The sequence below is a fragment of the Passer domesticus genome, chromosome 3 (assembly GCF_036417665.1).
Source record: "Passer domesticus isolate bPasDom1 chromosome 3, bPasDom1.hap1, whole genome shotgun sequence".
Classification (NCBI taxonomy): Eukaryota; Metazoa; Chordata; class Aves; order Passeriformes; family Passeridae; genus Passer; species Passer domesticus.
In genome coordinates, this window is record NC_087476.1 from 11,907,087 (window position 1) to 11,925,437 (window position 18,351).

At 37.7% G+C, this 18,351-nt stretch overlaps 2 long non-coding RNA genes across 2 annotated transcripts in view; one reads left to right on the forward strand and one right to left on the reverse strand.

The window, feature by feature from the left end:
- The window catches only part of LOC135295996 (uncharacterized), a 56,118-nt gene that overhangs the window by 9,463 nt on the left and 28,304 nt on the right, over positions 1–18,351 (forward strand). The gene's annotated exons all lie outside the window — the stretch shown is intronic.
- Positions 406–7,267, reverse strand: LOC135295995 (uncharacterized). The gene is made up of 3 exons (XR_010358038.1): positions 7,058–7,267; positions 5,753–5,827; positions 406–3,761 (listed from the first exon to the last, which is right to left on the reverse strand). It is a non-coding gene; the product is annotated as an uncharacterized LOC135295995 (long non-coding RNA).

Genomic DNA, 18,351 nt, shown 5'->3' on the forward strand with positions numbered 1-18,351 from the left:
ATGTTTCTTCTCTTTAATAAAGTATGTGTCAGAGTATCTTAATGTGACTTTTACTGGGCATCCCTTAGAATCCTTTCACTTTTATGAACTCCAGCAGCAGTTGGTGAAAGCTGATAGCCCAATGCACCTTTTAGCTTTTTTACCAGCCAGCATGGTCATTCCCAATCTCTTTTTTGACAATGAGTTAAAGAGCTGCTGTAGAAGAACGATAACTTTGTGTCTTGTATCTGGGGCTGCCTGCTCATAATCTGACTTTCTGACATTGTTGAGTTCCTGCTTCTGTCTGTGCAGCACCTGTACCACTGACAAATGGAGAAAAACTTGTACTGGCCCTAATGCTGGATTTATTCTTCCTAGGTATATAAAGCATAGGAATGGAAAGCACTGCCCATATTCAAAGAAAGAGTTCAAAATAAAAGTTCAGGTGTTAATATGAACCTTGTTTATCTCAGTATCATTGCTCTCATGACAATGAAATTCATGTGGAAGTGTGTTATATTAACAGCAGTGTTAATATAGTAGACTTAAAAAAAAAAGTGTGTTTTTTCCTGTTTCTTCTATGAAGAACCCCAGCTTTATTTTTGATGGCAGTTCTACTGCATATGGGCTGATGGGATTCTAGTTGTGATTTGTGAATATACTTGTGGATTTCTCAACCACTTTAAAATGAGAAGTTGAGTGCTTAATTTAGCGCTTCTTTCTTCATGGGAGACTTAATAAAGATAACCTAATAATTTTTACATGACCTCTTTGAGGCTGACACTAGACTCATCGAATCATAGAACTAACACAGGATTTGAGGTGTGGCCTCACCTGTGCCAAGTGCAGGAGAACAATCACCGCCCTGCTCCTGCTGGACACAAATTCTGTCTGGCATTCCTGGCCATGTGGGCACACTCTGGCTCATGTTCAGCTGTTGTTAACCAAAACCCCCTGGTCCTTCTCCTCTTGTTCTCTTTACAGCCACTCTTCCCCAGCCTGTAGCACTGCAGGGGTTGTTGGGATCCAAAAGCAGGAGACAGCACTTGGCCTGTTGATCCTCATAAAATTGCCTTCAGCATCAGTCCAGCCTGTCCAGATTTCCATGCAGAGCCTTCCTGCCCTCCAGCAGGTCAGCACTCCTTCCCAACTTGGTGTTGTCTGTGACCTGACTGAGAGTGCACTTGATCCTCTCACCCAGGTCACTAATAATGACTTTAAACAGGACTGGCCCCAACTGATCCCAGGAGAACACTGGTGAGCCACATCCAGCTGGATGTAATTCCATCCACCACCACCCTCTGGGCCTGGCCATCCAAACAGTTTGTAACCCAGTAAAGAGTGCACCAGTCTAAACCGTGGGCTGACAGCTCCTCCAAGAGAATCCTATGGGAGACACTATCAGAGGCTTTACTGAGTCTGGGTAAAGGTAAGCCCTTGGCAGGCAAGTCAGGTAGGATAATAAAATTCATACATGCTTTACAAGATCAGATCCTCTGAAAGAATAATTTTTGCACTCTGCATTCTTAAACCTCTGACTCCAGCCAACTGACAAAAGTGTTTATCCAGAACGCCTCAGAATCCTGCACTTCAGTGAGGAGCAGGTTTTGGCCACATTGTCTCTGACGCTATTTTTTAAAATTCCTTTACTTCCATTCAGTAAGTTGAAAAACAGTAAATCACAGAAGCACAGGTGACATTCCTAAAAGTTACCAGCTCCCTGCATGCCAGCTTTTTACTGCATCCTCCAGGCTTTATATCTAAAGGTATCAGTGAAAATAAAATCTCATGAAGGGAGAGTATGTATTCACCACATTTCCAGCTTTCAAAATGAGATGTCAGAGGGAGTTCAGTGGAAATGCCAGGAACATATGAGAAAAATTTTCATGTGCTAAGATGTTGCATTCATTTGCCTTAGTTCATTTGAATAGCTGAAATTTGAATGCTGTGCCTCAAACTCAGACTCTGTTTTATCTGGTGGCAATAATGGAATTTCTATGGTAAAACCCTTAAGTCATGAGCCCAAGACTGGAAACAGACACAATAAAGCCAATGTTTCTCCTACAAGTGCACATTGGTGATAAGTTATCAGTAATCAAACACATGCAAAACTCCAGGAGAAACTTTGCAAAAATTCTTTAAAACAGGCTTTGAATCAGGCAGAAAGTACCTCAATGATATGATTACTTTAGTGATATATCATAATGTTAAAAAAATTATTAAATCAGGCAATCTGCTAATTAATGCACTTCACATCCATTCAGGAATCTGGAAGGATAATTTATGCCTGCAAAGACAGCGTTAATACAAACATAACTGTGAACAGAACAAGGAGTCATAACCAAAAGATTTTTTTTTAAAAAACCCCAACAGCCGAACTCTGATTGCACTATTTTTTCTTGCAAAGACTAAAAAATGCCTTAAAATTTTCTACTGCCAAAAAGACAGGATAAGAAATGGGAAATTTGTGGCATCATTATAGTAGCAAATGGAAATGACTTCTGAGCCATCAGAAGAGTTGTACAACACATCCCTTCCTGAACAACACATATAGAAAAGGAGTCTGCTTTAGGGATATGAGAATGGTTTTCCTGATTATCAGGTGAATTTCCTCTTAAATTTCTTTTTCTCCAGGGTTGCATTCCTCAGGCTAGGCATCAAAATTCTTCCACTTTCTTCCAAGTGTTCAGATCCAGATGATCTAATCATCCTGACTTGATGGATACATGAGCACAACTTGAATCCTACTTCCACCTGAAGGAAGTACGGAAGCATGACCTGGTGCCTTTCTGCCATGTGCTCTGTCATGTACAGGGATGTGATTCCCAGATATAATCTGGGAGATTGGAGCCAAAGTTTCAGGTAGATTTGGATGATCAGTGACCAAAAATCTGTGCTAAGATCTAACATGAATCTCCAGAGAATGGCCAGATATTGGAATCAGCATCCCTGGAACAGTTCAAAAAGGTGTGGATGTGGTATTGAGGACATGGTTTAACAGTAAGGTGGTGATGATCTAAGAGCTCTTCTCTGACAGCAGAGGTTCTGTGGTTCTGTGATTCAATGTATGCAGGTCAGACAACACAGATATTTGGCTCCTGTTCTCAGACCTTCCAATGTATGTAAGTATTGAACAGCCAGTGGTCCCCAAGCTAACTTATCCAAAAGACTATGCTGTCAAAAAAAAAATTATCCTCCAATTTATAGTTTTATAGCATGTACACAAAAGAATAACTACAATAAACATACTAAACACTTGTTTACTAAATAGTCTTGATCTAGTCCATAAACAGGTGTAAGATCCTATTTGCCAAAGTAGATAGAAGTTCTGGCTCGAGAAGGGAGGCTTTAATAACCAGAAAACACTCTGGTTTTGTGTTTATTTGACTTACACATGTTTCATCTTCCTGAGTACTGACACTTGTTTCCAACATCAGAATTAAGTATAAGGATTCCTCTTCATCTTGCTTTTCTCAAGTCTGAAAACTTAAATTATATTAGCTTGGTGGAACTTCAGTTGAGACTTTTTGCATCTGTGTTTCCTCTCTTCCCTAGGGAAACTGTCGTTGAAACTGTCATTGGTTTTCCTTTTCCAGTTGCCACCTCTAACAAGCTCTGGGATTCAGGCAGGACATTAAAACATGAGTAGCAGGAAGGTTTTGCAGATATGCTCTCCTTTCTCACAAGGACAGAAAAATGCTTTTTGTTGGAGATAATCTTAACTGTCTCATACAAGCATCATGAGCTCTGATGAAAGCCATATTTTAGTATGGATATTGGCGCTGTGTGATTAGAAGAAGAGAGGAAAAACATGTTTATTTTTGTTGCAGCGTAGCAGTCAAATCATAGGGTTTATATGAAGAAGAAAGGACCACTAAGACAAAAAATATTCTGAGTTTTCCAAAAGACAGTCCCAATCAATGGCATGGAAGGGAAACACACAGATAAATACAGATTAAAAACTTGCTTGAACCTCAAATGGAAATATTTCAATTACCCCACTGGCTCTGAGAGAGCCAGTCTTTGATTAAAAACAGGCAGACAACTGACCTTGGACAACCAATTATTTCTAATATGGTGAGACCAAAATGTTATCTGGTGAGAGGATGAGATTTTATACTCATTCATTTACAAAATAACTTATTTTAAACCTAGCAAAAGGCAATGGAAGTCTTTGATTTTAGTTTTGATATGTCCTCACACTCCAGTTCAACAAAATATATAATCACAGGCTTCAGTTCAACAAAATGCATGATCACATGCCAAACTTCCATTAACATCAGTTGAGATTTTAAAGTCTCTGGGGTTGAGAATAGATTGAAACAGCTCACTGAGGCAAAGCTTAAACTCACTGACTTCAAGAGGGAAGAAGACTCTTGTTTTTGTTTACCTCTAACACATCCCACTTACAATTTAATTCTTTTGTTCTCTAAAAAATACTCAATATCATGCAATGCAGTTCAGATCACAATCTTCAGAAGCCCAAAGTATAGGAATAATAAGCCAGATTCAGTGCTCTGTTCCTAACTATTTCCAATTTGAAGTCAAATTATAGCAATGAGTGAAAAGTGAATTCAGCTATCCTCCATTTTATTAAGAATTCATTATTTTTCACAACTGTAGGAACAATCCTACAAAAGTCCATCAAATTGACTGTCTGCTAACAATTGCATTAGATTGCATATCTGTTTTGATCTTCTAATTTTATGGGAAGAGTTTTGGATTTAATTTGCTCTGGGTACTTATGAAAAAGGTCACTGGTGCTGACTTTTATTTATTTGATGCTGATAAATTACTTATTAATATGTACAAGCTTTTCCTTGTATCATCGTTATTCACCCCTCTAAGTCTGTGACATTTTTATTTGTTTTGGGCTCTGAGTAGTTTTACTTCTCTCTAGCTGGGGAGGTCAAACAGAACAACATTTAAACAGAATACAGAAGCATGAACCTTATGGAATAAGCTCCCTCTCCTTCAGCTTCAGGTTGCCTTACTCTACACGTTTTACACTTTGTTGTAGAAGTGATGTATCTTCCACCTCTCTTACTTCCTCAGAAACACTTCTGAGCAGCCCTAGTGAAATACATGCACTTGCAGCAGTGAACAAAGCAGTTCACTTTGGAGTAGGGGTGATTTGAGACAGTCTGAGAAGAGCTAGGAATATCTTTTATTGTCTCTGAAAATAGATGCTCTGTCTTGGGTAGAATAATACAATTGAGCAGGACAACACAGAACAGTCTTTGTCTGTACAAGTTTGCCCCTTGTCCAGATCTATTTTAAAGATAATTTGGCCCTTTAGGTCTGTTTGTTTGGTTTTTCCTCTCAGGTATGGTAAACTTAGACATAATCTGACCTCTCCAGAAAAAAGAAAATCCGTTATGTACTGATAAACGACCACATAAATATGTTGCTTTTACATTTCTTGGGGGAAAATTGTCATCGCCTCTTAACAATGAAATCAGTGGAGAAGGAACAAACTAACTATATTTAGGCAGCCATTTTCTACTCAACTTCAATAAGCACAATTATAACTATTCTAGAAAGACCTTAAAAATTTTATCTCTTTTCCCTTTTTACTCTCTTTCGTGTTTTGCATTATCCAAGTTACTGCTTTTAAGCATTTTTTATCGTTGTACATGGGGAAAAAACCACAAGGAAATAATCTGTTAACACCATGGTTCTCATTTGAGATTATTTGCTGGCCAGTGAGTCAGCAAAAGAAATAGCTGTGATTCTTTTTTGTGCCTTTGAAAGTATAATTTCTTTCTCTCACCCCAGTATGACTTAGATGTTTGTTCCAGGTTGGTCGCCATTCAAACAATATTATGATGAAGTAACACAGAAATCTCTGCAATAAAAGGAAATTAAAAGATGTTACTGGCATTTAGCGATGAGCCAAAATTAAAAAATTTGTGGTCTTATACTGCACTCTATATAGCCTTCCTGATCACAAAATGAATACATGGTGAGGAAAAAGAAAAAAGCTAACAGGCAAGCACCATGATCTTGTCATTAGGATAACTGAAGTTACTATAAATAGTCAAAAATATAAGGATTAAAAGACTAATGGAAAGCTCTTGCCCTTGGTAAAAACTGTCTTCTATATACATTCAGTCTCACTGCATTTTAAATTTTTTATTGAATATCTAATTTATTTTTATTTACCACCTAGGTCCACAGTCAGTGTTACAGATAACACTGAGGTACCTGAAACTCCCTTTTTGTTTCTTTATTTGGTAGTTTGTTTTGTTTTATTTTGTTGTTTGGAATTTTCATTTTTCTTTGTTATGTTGGTTTTTTTGTTTGTTTAAAAGACACAAAGCAGAAATTATTTCCAAAAACAATACTAAACCCCCCTCCCACTTTACCCAAGTAACTGGATAAGCAGACAACCAGCCAGCTCTCTTACCTGGAGGCCTGTTTTTCTGATATTCCAGCCCTTCAGTGAGGAGAGAGAGAATCTGTCAGAAAGATCACATAGATGAGAGGAACAAGAAGTTTTCAATCAGTTGTTGCTTGTGTTGATTTTTTTTATTTTACATAGAATATTTAGATTATTTTATCTTTTCATGTTTGTGGAAGAATAATGCTCAGTTGAAAAAAGTAAAAGAAGCTTTTGTCTACTCTCAACATTTAAAAAAAAAAATTAAAATAAACTAGGAATTTGCACCATGCAGAAATTAGCACCTTTCACAGTACTAATTCACAAACCAGGAAAACAATATGTGCTATGTTTGTAGAATTGTAAAGTTTTAGTGGGTTTTTTACATTTAGATAGTCACTGAGAAGGCTAAGAGATATCTAGCCCAGCAGCTATATTAAATGTTTTGGCAAAGGCAAACTCTCTTCTGTTTTAATTGACTCCAAACCAGTGTTTGCTAAGTTGTGGTTTCATTTAAAAAAAAAATAAAAAGAAAAAATAGTAAAGAAAAGGGGTTTTCTGTTATTGTAGATAGAGACAATTTTTAATTATTTTGTGAACATTTTCAGTGGTTTCAATTGCTTCAATTAAGAAGGCCAAAGAATGAGTCCCTGCTGCATTTCCAGCAGGAATGAGAACCTCTGATTATAAACTCACCTTATTCCAAAATGACTGGCACCAAACAACCCTCTGGCATTGTCCTTAGCTAAACCTGGAGAACAAGGCAGGGTGACCACACCTGAAGTGTGGGCAGAGGCTCACAGCCATGGACACCTGCCTTTGACCTCCACTCAGATCAGATGCAGCCTGCAGGCAGCAGGGAGGTTGGCTGGGACCCTTCCTTGAAGAGATCAGCTCCTGTGCAGAAAGGCAATTTGAAAGCTAATTTCCCATCCATTGGCTGCCAAGCATCAGCTTGGTAATGACCCACAGGAGACCTTGCCTTCTCCCTCTCCCTCTCATATGTTCATTTGAAAAGCATCAAATGAGGTTGCTTTTTTCTTCTTCTTCCATCAGATCCCTTTGTCCAACACGCCCCGTGGGACTTAATGGGACCCACCCATCTTGTATGACACTATACAGGGTAAGGGAATGAGAACATTGTAGACAGGAACAACCACATCACCTGGCTGTTCCAAATTAGCAAGTACATAAAACTGTGTTGTGGTTTGACTTAGCTGGCCGTCAGGTGCTCACCAAATTACTGTATCCCTCACCCTCCTCAAGAGAACAGTGGAATAAAATACAATAAAAAGGTTGCGGGTCAAGATAAGGACAGCAAGATGGGAGAGCAGGGAAACCAGATGGATGGGAGACAGGGAGATCAGTCATGAGCAAAACAAGCTCATCTTCAGGAAATTATTTTAATTTATTGTCAATTTAAATAACATAGGCTAGTGAAAAACAAGAAGGAATTTTTAAGTGCTCTACCCCTCCCAGGCTCAACTTCAATTTTACCTCTAGCTCTTTTACAGCTCTTGCTCCCAAGCAGTGAAGGGAACAGGGAATGGGGGTTCATAACATTAAATCTCTGCTCCTTCCTCCTCACACTGTTCCTCTGCTCTTACAGGGGTCTCTTCTATAGGCCAAATAATTTCAAGAAGTCTCCTGCCATAGCATGAGTCATTTGCACATGGTGCAGTGCTTCAGGAGCAGTGCTCCAGTGTGGATCCTGCCAGAAGCCTGCTCCAACACAGGCTTCCCACAGACTCGTGAGTTCCTTCAGGGCATCTTGTCCTGCTCTGGTGTGGGCTCCTCCATGGGCTGCAGGTGGATCTCTGCCCTCTCATGGCTGCAGGGGCACAGCTGTCTCACCATGGGCTGCACCATGGGCTGCAGGAGAATCTCAGCTCCAGCACCTGGAGCACCTCCTGCCCCTCATTCTGCACTGGCCTTGGGTCTGCAGGGCTGTTTCTCTGACATTCACACTCCTCGCTCCCAGATGTTGCACAATACATGTCCTGCTTTCTTAAATATGTTTTCACAGAGGTGCTACCAAGATGGATCAAATTTGTGCAGTGGCAAACCTGTTTTGGAGATGTCTGAAACTGTCTCTGTCCACCACAGGAGGAATTTCTGATGTTTTCTCAGAGAAGTCACACCTACAGCCTTCCTGATACCAAAACCTTGCCACATAAACCCAGTTAAAATGGTTATGGATAAGTATGGCTGAGTGCTAAACACCACAGCAGGATGTTCATCAGAGTGCTGGGGTTTAGCAGAGATGCAGCCTCACCTCTTGCTGGCCTCCCCCAGCCTTGCCTGCTCTGCCCTTTGCAGTTCCCCATGTGTCCCATTTGAGCGTCACTGACTTGCTCCTTTCCAGCCTGTACCTTCTCACAGCACCCTTTGCAAATTGCATCCCTTCTGTAATGGTGTATGTGTACCTCTGCTTTTATTGGTGCAAGAAGTGATGTTTTATTATCCCTTGAAAGGGTGAAATTTGTCAGGTGAGATCTTTTCTCTAGACAAAATAGCCATTTGGGTTGATTTAAACTACCTCTCAGTTAATTTGAATATTTCAACTGGGAAAAAAATAATGTCAAAACATGCTAGTTGATAAAAACTTTTAAAATATATTTCAATATTCAATATACATAAATTTGATTTTCATAAAGAAAAAAAAAACCCAACCAACTTGTATTCTTTTGATGAAAACCATTCTGTGCACACAATTCAATAATTAACTATGTCCCAGCACAAACACAGAATAACACTCTCCCCAAGACAGTTTTCTGATATCCCTTAAGAGCCAATATTAGCAAAGTCTACAATAACCAGCTGGAAGACAGAAGGCAAGGTAACCCTTAATGAGTTCTTTTCTCCCATTTAAAAATCACTCCAGTTCCCTGAGATTTGAAAAAGTCAGTAATAATAAATACAAAGCGTTATGGGTTTTTTGGATTGTATATGAGTTTGTATAGTAAAAACATTCACCAAAATGTTATGTTAGCTCTTGGTCCTCTGCATAATTATTTTTTTCCATTATATCTGTCTCCCTCACTTTGTGTTGCTGTCTGTCTACAGGATCTTCACCCATAGGGATTAAGGTGATACCAAAAAAGCTGTAATAAAGACATGGATGCTTTTAACATTATTATTCTATTTGTATTTATAAATATCCTTGCACATGTTTCATGCATTCCAAGACATCATTTGATGTCTTTAACAAAGAAAAGCTACTCTTGTGTCTTCACTAAATCAATTTGTTGATAACAAACAGATTTTAACTAACATTTGGACTATCCATGATTTCAAACACACAGATGGAATCAATAGCTGTTTGCTGTGTAACAGAATATGTCTAACATAACAAATATGCCCAGAGTGTAAAACAAGAAGAGAAAGTAAAGAATGAAGTAAATGAACTTGAATGAGTCAGATAATAATGTTTACACACCACTATGTGGTTGTCTTAGTCCTTGTAATCGATAAAACATTTCCATGAAAAAAGAATTCAACATAAATGAAATAAACTAATTTTCAAAGTCAGCTGAAGAAGAGTCACAATAACATATGAATGATACCTTATAAGTAAACATCTCTGGAATGTTGTTCAACTTAAAGCAAACAATCAAAAAAACCACCCAAACCACACAGGCCCCTAGATTTTGCAAAAGTCTCTTAGATTAAAAGGCCCCTCAGCAAGTTTGCAACATCAAAATTCCTCAGCTCTGAAACTTTGTTCAAGCTCCTTACTACATTTTGGTACATATGTTGGTAAAGGGAATCACATCGGCTAGACCCTAGACTAGTCTACATATTTGGAATATCTGAAACCCTCTGGAATCTGATTTCAGTGTTGAAGGAACTCTTGATTTGACCTTTTACTGTTATTGGGATGCATGAATCTGAACTTGTCACTGCAGTAGAAAACTCTTGGATTGAAGTGCTCTGATTTCACCAACATGTACCAACAGATCTAGTTCACAGAGACCTGAGAATTTTTCTATAATAATGAATACTTCTATAATAATGAATTTTTCTATAATAAATGAGTATTTCTCAAGAATGATACATTCAAGAATTTGATTTTTGTTTGTGGATGGATTCTTATACAGAATATAAAAACGTAATTAAGCTTTTCTAAAAGTCTCTTTTCCATAGGTGGAGCCATCATCTTCACAGCTTAATGTAACACCTTGCAGCTTAATATACCCCAGAACAAACAATGACAAGGCAGTATGAAACACAATTTTCCAGTGGCCAGTCTTTCAGGCACAAGAAATCATGACTGTCATATACTGATTATGGTATGCATAAAGAAAGTTTGAAAATGAACTGTTAAAGGCATTGAAAATGCATTTTAATGGTTTAATTTTGAAAGAATGTTCTCATTTAATATCTACAAAGGAGGAAGTTGGGTTTTTATTATATATTTCTCCACCACAATAGTCTCTATTGGCACATTTTTTTAGTGAAAATAAATATGTAAAATAATGGACGCATAACATTCATAAAGCTTCAGAAATGCATGTTTCAAATTTAAGTAGCCTTTAAATTTTGGAGACATGCTATGGTTGAATTCAGTTTTCACTTTCAGATTTAAATATCTACTCAGCTGATAGCTTTGCTATCACTTACTAGAAGATGCTCAAATTGAAAAATTCCAGGATCCCATTTCTTTCACTTTTCTATCCTCTTTTAGGTATCTCAGATATAAATAATTAATATATGCATAAGGGTTAAAAATAACTTAGGACTGAATCAATTAATATAATAACTGCATACAGTAATTTGTAGTACTGCTTAATTTGTGGTACTACTCATGACATAAAAATTCAGTCCAATTTGCCACAGGGTTAGTTGCTTTGGTCCCAGAAAAATTTAAAAATACCTCCATCTTCTTGGCCTGGGGGAGAAAAGGATTTTATTTACTCTCTGTCTTTAAAACAGCAACATTCTTTATCAGTTTCACAACTAAATATGGTACACATAAAAATACGTAGGATTAAAATGTTAGAAACTATCTGAAAAAAACTGATTTTTTAAAGAGCGTATTTTGTACAGCATACCACTGAAGAGTTACATCCTTCCTCTCTTTCTAAATATGAGAATTCTTTTTCCTTGCTGTTTTCTGTTTTGGGATATAGGAACACATGTTTTTTGTGGAGACAATTCAGCAGTTACTGAAGTCTGGAAAAATATTTCCAAAGCATTAATTATCTCCTTCAGATCCTGAGCTCATCAGTTCTGCTGTCAGTGTCTGAGCAGAAGGGAAGACATGAGTTTTAACACAGCACAGCTGAAACACAAGCCCAGTGCAACAGGAGCCAAACCCTCACCTGAAGACCACCTACAATATCAGATAAACCTTTCAGTCTCCAGAGAACCCCAGGTATCCCTTGCACGTCACTTCTGCAGCACCAAAAAGTGATTTCATATCTAACCACGGCAGCCCCTGAGGATCAGCTTCATTTTTAAGAGCTCAGCTTTGTTTTTTAAGAGCCAGAGCTTTAGGCTAAACAGTGATGTATGGTAGACCAAGGGAACAGCACATTTTTTGGTTTTGAGGTTGAGCACATATTTCAATATATTGATGAACTGAAGGCTAATGAGAGATGGTCTCTTACCATTGCAAATTGCTTGGAATTGCTTCTTATTCTTTCTTTTTCAGTGTCTCAAAGAATATACTACTGTATATCTAAAGAGTTTAATGCTATTTGTTTAAAGAGTTCCAGGATTTAGAAGGATAGATGAAAGCTACATGAAAGAATATTTTAGAGTTGGGGTTTTTTCATATTTTTTCCTTTCTGTCCTTAACAGAGACTCAAAAAACCAGCCCTCCACTTTTCTTTTCTTTTTTTTTTTTTAAATTTAAAGTGTCATCAACCTGCAATAAGAGGTTTTTAAACTTAAACTTGAGCTTACTAAAATTGACATTTGACTTCCTTATATTAATTTTATAATTTGTTCAATGATATTAAAAATCCATACAAAAGGCTGCAAGGTTATGCTAATTTAGCAGGTACTTCTGATAGTCTTAATTATGTTATTTTTCTATTCCTATGTAATATTTTAAGCCTCTGTAACATTAAAAAATGTTAAGGAACTATTTTCAGATGTCACTATGACCTTTTAAAATACCTAATCTAGCTATTTAGAAGCTTTATAACTCATGGTCTTATTTTAAAAGGAGTGTGGGAGGATAATCAAATAAAGTATTTTTGTACTGAGCAAAAAGAGAAGTGCACTGATTCTACGTTAGTAAGCACACTTCTTATAGAAAGTTGTCCTTCAGTACAATTGAATGCCACTGAATATTGCAGTACCACAATACCACTTAAGCGTCCTTCAAGGTACCTCTATTTGTGGTTAGATACCCGTTTAAAATTCCTTCAGTCAGATTTTTTTTTTGAGTTATTTTTATGACCCACATGCACTCTTCCATATGGAACTGTATTGTAATGGTTTTATGAAATATATGGCTGGTCTAAGTGGATTTTTCTGTATGTATGCAGTCAAAGATGGCCATCAGACAGTGTATGTCTGGAGACACATTTCTGTGTTATATCCATGGGACCCACAGAGCTGCATGAGCCACAGACACACACAGGAGTCATGTCTAAAACATGTTTGCCTCATGGACTTCAGATCAGAATTGGAAATGTGTTGATTTAATAATAACATAATTAACAATTAGTGAACCATGCCTTCAGGATCTGCTTGATGTTAAACCAGATAATTCACAACATGAGACACAAGACTTAGTCAAAGAGCTGCAGATTTTGAAATACTTGCTGTAACTGACCACCCAACATTTAATCAACCCAGGCTGCGTGGGTTTCAGGCACAAACACCTCTCTGGGCAGTCCCTACTTGCACCTCCCTCCCATGGGAGACGTGGGTGCTCTGTGTTCCCAGGATATTCCCTGCTGCACCCAAGCACATGCAGGGGAGACACCTTCCTTGAGGGAGCAATGGAGGAGCCCTCCTGGGTCTCCAGCTCTCCCTGGGAACCAGGTGGGTGGGTGCCTGCTCCTTGTGTTGTCACAGGGAAGAATGATCACTCAGCTTGGAAATGGTGTTGCTACTAATTTTCATGCTATTATCTATCTGTTACTGGAAGTTTTCACTGTCTGAAGTCCAACTAAGAACAACTGTAAGATGCTTCCCCTGAGTATGAACTCCATCTCTCCTGTGCAGGTTCACAAGAAGTCCAGAGATACTCAAATACTGGAAGTTCTTATGTTTTACCTTATTACTGCCTCTATACTTTGACAACCTAAATTTGAAAAAAAAAATATACTGGCCCAAGAGTTAAATAATCTTGCTGGGAAGACATCAAGGGGTGAAGAGCTGTCATTGCTTCAAATGTTTGTTTCCCCCAGGAGCTTTCTACCATGTACATGTATATGCAAATATATATAGAAATACATATACAGGTAGGGGTAGATGCATTCCTTCCCATAAAACAGCGTGTGTTTTTTTTTTAAACTCAGACTTTAGCATTAGGTGGTATATTCTTCAGCACTTGACTATTTTAGCATTACAAAGGCATTCATCAGTGGCAAACTGAGCTCTCTAAATGTCACAATAGGCGGCAGTCTCTTCTATCACCCAATAATTTTCACACTTTTCTTCCAGAATTATTTCCTAACTTTGTTTTTATCAATGCTATAAAAAGAGAAAAATTACCTAAGGACCTTATCCAGTTTTCTATTTTTTATATGGTTACATTATACATGTGAATCACAAAGCTACAGTTCAGACTCATTCTGAATTGTCCACTAAACATAAAAACCATTTTCCTAGTAGCTGATTTCCGATGTGCCCCACAGGCAAGACAAAGTAAGCCACAACTTGAAGTGGACCTGAATGCTGGTATTCATTTAAAAATCAACAAAATTAAAGCTTTTCATATGTTTTAGGTAGTCCTGAAAGAAGGAAGGAGTTGGATTTGATGATTCACATGGGGTCCTTTCCAACTTGAGATATTCTATGATTTCATTAATTATTTCACTTGTTCTCTCCCACAGCACAATGCTCATAGATCTTGACTTGGCAGGGATATCACTGTTGGTCTGGCAAGGCCAGGCAGAAAATTTTATTGGTTCCTGCTGTTCAGCTGCTCAGAGTTACCCATTTGAGGTGCCAATGGCCAAAATCCCTGGGCATCCCCAGGATTTGACTCCTCACCTCTCTGTGACTCTTCCTCCAGCTATCATCTTTCCCTTCTTTCATGACTTTCTGAGATCATCTCTTCTCTTCAGAAACCTCTTAAGTACCTTTCAGTACCTCTGTTGCCTCTTCCTTTCAGACCCCAAGTCCCTAAGTTTAAAGAGGAAAAAGGAAATGTCTAATCAGTCTCATAATTAATGAGCACTTCTGTCTCTTTGTTAGATAGTTCAAAAATTTGGGTTTGGACATTCACCCCCTTACACACAGGCACCCATCTGTGTGCTGCCTGCTGGCACTCAAATTTCAGCTATTTTTATAACTGCCAAAGAAAGTTTCTATACTGTTCATACAATGTATGCAGCTGGTGTTCATATCAGGTATTTAAATTTTCTATTGGTTGCCTTTACATTTCATTTTGTCTAAATAAATGTTTCCCAAAGCTATCCAATTCTTCATATATGATCCATCTCACTTAGTTTTAGCCCTTAAAAAGTTTCAGTCTGAAACTGGACCTTCTTGCCTTCACTGGTAAACCATGTTCCTAAGCAGCCTTTACCATTTATAAAGATCTAGTTAAAGTTACTGGAAACCAGATGAATATTCTCTCACTCTGCTGTTGACACCTTCACTTGGGCAGCTGCAGCTGCTCTAGAACATCATGTCTCTGTTGATTATATCTTCATTGACAATAATGAGAGCTTAGACAGATTTTATGCTTTTGGACAATCTGAATTTTGTCTGGCACATTAATTTATGTTGACGTGTAAATATAAATATCTTGAATCAAATCCTGTCCCACCAGCCTAGTCTGGGTTTATTATATCTTGTCCTTCTCTAGTCCTCTCTTAGGAAGAGGTGCCTCCAGAGAGTGATTCATTCTGCTTGCTTGAGCATAATGACAGCATTCTTTCTCCTTTTCTTCTAATTGCTGAGAATCTAAAATAATTATCTGAAGCTATGCAGTAAATTCTTAGATAATTAAAATTAGATGAGATGGGTTCCACTCTGGTTCAAAAGCACAGTCCTCTCCATTATTTACTGATTTTTTTTTATTATTATTATCAACTTAGCTGGCCATAATTTACATACATATATGTTTATTTGAGATTCTTTATTTCCATTATGTTTTTTGCTCTTATTCAGACAGTTCTAGCTTCTAATAAGAAATGCTAATTATAGGCAGACCAGTAGGTTACACAGACTCGGAAGACTTCCTAGTGCAATGAGACTCATCCTCACCAAAAAGATTATTTATACTCTTGAAAAGCATAGTTTGCCCTAGAGGATTTTATAAGGGAATCTGCAAATCATTACAGTTCTAAATCCAGTACAAATCCATAGCTGTTTTCTGTCTTGTATATCCTGATCCTCGAAGCCATGAGGATTGGAATTCATAGGACTGGGGAAATTTATACTTTAAAATGTCCCTCATATAAATCCTACATTACATGGAAAAAAATTGTAGTAATTATGACAATTTTTGTTTGTTCTGTTTTTGTTTTCAAGGCCGATGAAAAAGGATAGTAAGTCTGACACTTTTTACTATATCCCTTTGCTTAACAGTGTACCCAGTGGACAACCTTTATTTAGAGCACCTGTCATAATATAGCAAGATATAGATAAGAAATAAAGCCAAATATAAAACAGTCAAAGAAGATGAACAATAGTCCTTAAACAGGCACTTCTAAAATGTGAGGGTTTGTATCTTTAAACTCAGACTGAAATTTAGTTTGACTGCTGTTCTTACAGAAGTAAGCGGTGTCATCTTAGTTTCTTCTTCAGATTTGTCTAGAACTCCAAGGTGACATATTTCATTTTAATTAGGTATTCTATATCTGCTTTTCTTACTTAAAGAAACAACAGTCCTCTACGTACCCAGACAACCTCTTCAGCTTACCTTGAGGTCAGCATCGTAAATGTAACAAGGGGAGAGCCACAACCTACATAGAGAGTGGGCTCGCTGCTGACAGTGCTGCAAGCAAAACTGAACACTGGAAAACTGAATCATGTTCCTCCAGACATGAGGATCCAGGGATGAGCTGGGCCTTCTTCCCATGCAGGCTGAAGAGGAAGAGTGATATGTAACTGGGGGAGGAACAAGGCTGAGAGAAGAAGGAAGGTCCTGGAGAAGCTTAGTTCTTTCTTTTGGAGGGCAAATTTAGAGAGTTGCAGAAGGAATATTTCAGTGGGATGACACAAATTCTTGCTCCTGCTCTAAACAGCAGCAGTTAACCTCATCCTAGTCACACTGCATCCCTGTCTTTTTTGGTCTACCCCATAACCTGCTGATCCAGGTTAAGCCCATGTGTGTTTGCAGCTGGCTCTGTCACCATCTTCATAGTGAGCAGCTATCATGAGGACTATCCATCTTACATGGCACAAACAAAATTCTCTTTTTTTCTTAGATTTGTTTATTCCATACCACATTGTACAGTAAGAATGACAAGTTAAAATAAAATATTTCCTGAGGAGATAATTGTTTTATTTTGCTGAGAGGTTCTAGTCAGGAAGAAACAAGTAATTTTGGTTTTCCATGCCTGTAACTTTCTAAGTGGCCTATAACTGGAATTGAAACCCAAATTCAAAAATTAGTTTGCTGTTTTTTGAAATAATTTCTAGTATAAAAAAAAAAAGAAGAAATCTGTGTTTTCCAGAAAGTAAATATTCAGAAATACAGAATTAGGACTGCTATTTTTAAATTATTCAGTCTATAGCAAGCAAACCCTTAAATAACATTAAATAGTGAAGAAGAAAAAAAATGTTATGTCACAGATCTAAAGAATGTAATACACCTTCAGAACCAGACACCAAATGGAGATTGAGAAACAATGGGCATAATTGGTACCAGGAAAGGTTCATGCTTTTAAAATAAAGTCAAAATGAAAACTTTTTGACCCAGAGAAATGTCAAATGGCTGGGATGAAATCTGGAACAATCTGGTCTGACCTCATAGGTGACATGGTTCAATGTATCCAAACTCCAATAAACACAGAATTGGAAGAGGAGGTTGAAACTCTTTGTTTACTTTTCTAGGTAGTTTTCAAAGTTTCTGCCCAAAGGACCAGGGAAAAGATAAATTGCGGTACAGATTTTCCAAATATCAATAAGGATGGACTCCAACAGTTTTTATGCATTCTAGAGGTGATGGAATAGTTTCTTGGAGTTCCAGGAAATTCAGTGTGATAACTAAATGTATAGAAACCACCTCCATTTTGTTAAAATCCATGTGGTATGAAAGAAGAGATTGGGAAAATGTCAGGGAAAAGTACCCAGTGTGGTTGCTTCATATCTATAGTCAGCACAAGTATGCCTCAGAATTTTGGGAATCAGGATAGACCTTTAGTCTGAACCAAGCAATTCTAATAATCATGTTCTAAATAATGAGTGGTGATCCTGAAGGAAGCTCAGCAACACAGAGGCTGAAAGACACGCAGGTAGAAAGGGTACTGTGGTTCAACATCAATTCTCTTTGAGCTTGTCTACTTTCATTATGAATATTTTATGTACAGAATCCAGATCAGAGTATTCGGCATTCCCAGCCTGGTTACTTGAAATCCCAAACTGAATACATACTTTCCCGAATTCTAACATATTACAATGTAATTAAGTGTAGTAAATTAAAACTAAGCAAACCCTATGGCGTGTGACAGTATCACCGTTAAACTTCATTTGCAAAAAAAAAAAAAAAGGCTGTGACATATAACTAAAAGGCAACCCTCCAAAACAATGGATTTATTAAACATTTGTTCTTTTGGTTTTAGCTGGACAGTTGTTGAGGGAAAAAAACCCAAAAAACAACCCCAGCCAAACAGAAAAGGCTGTTAGATCCT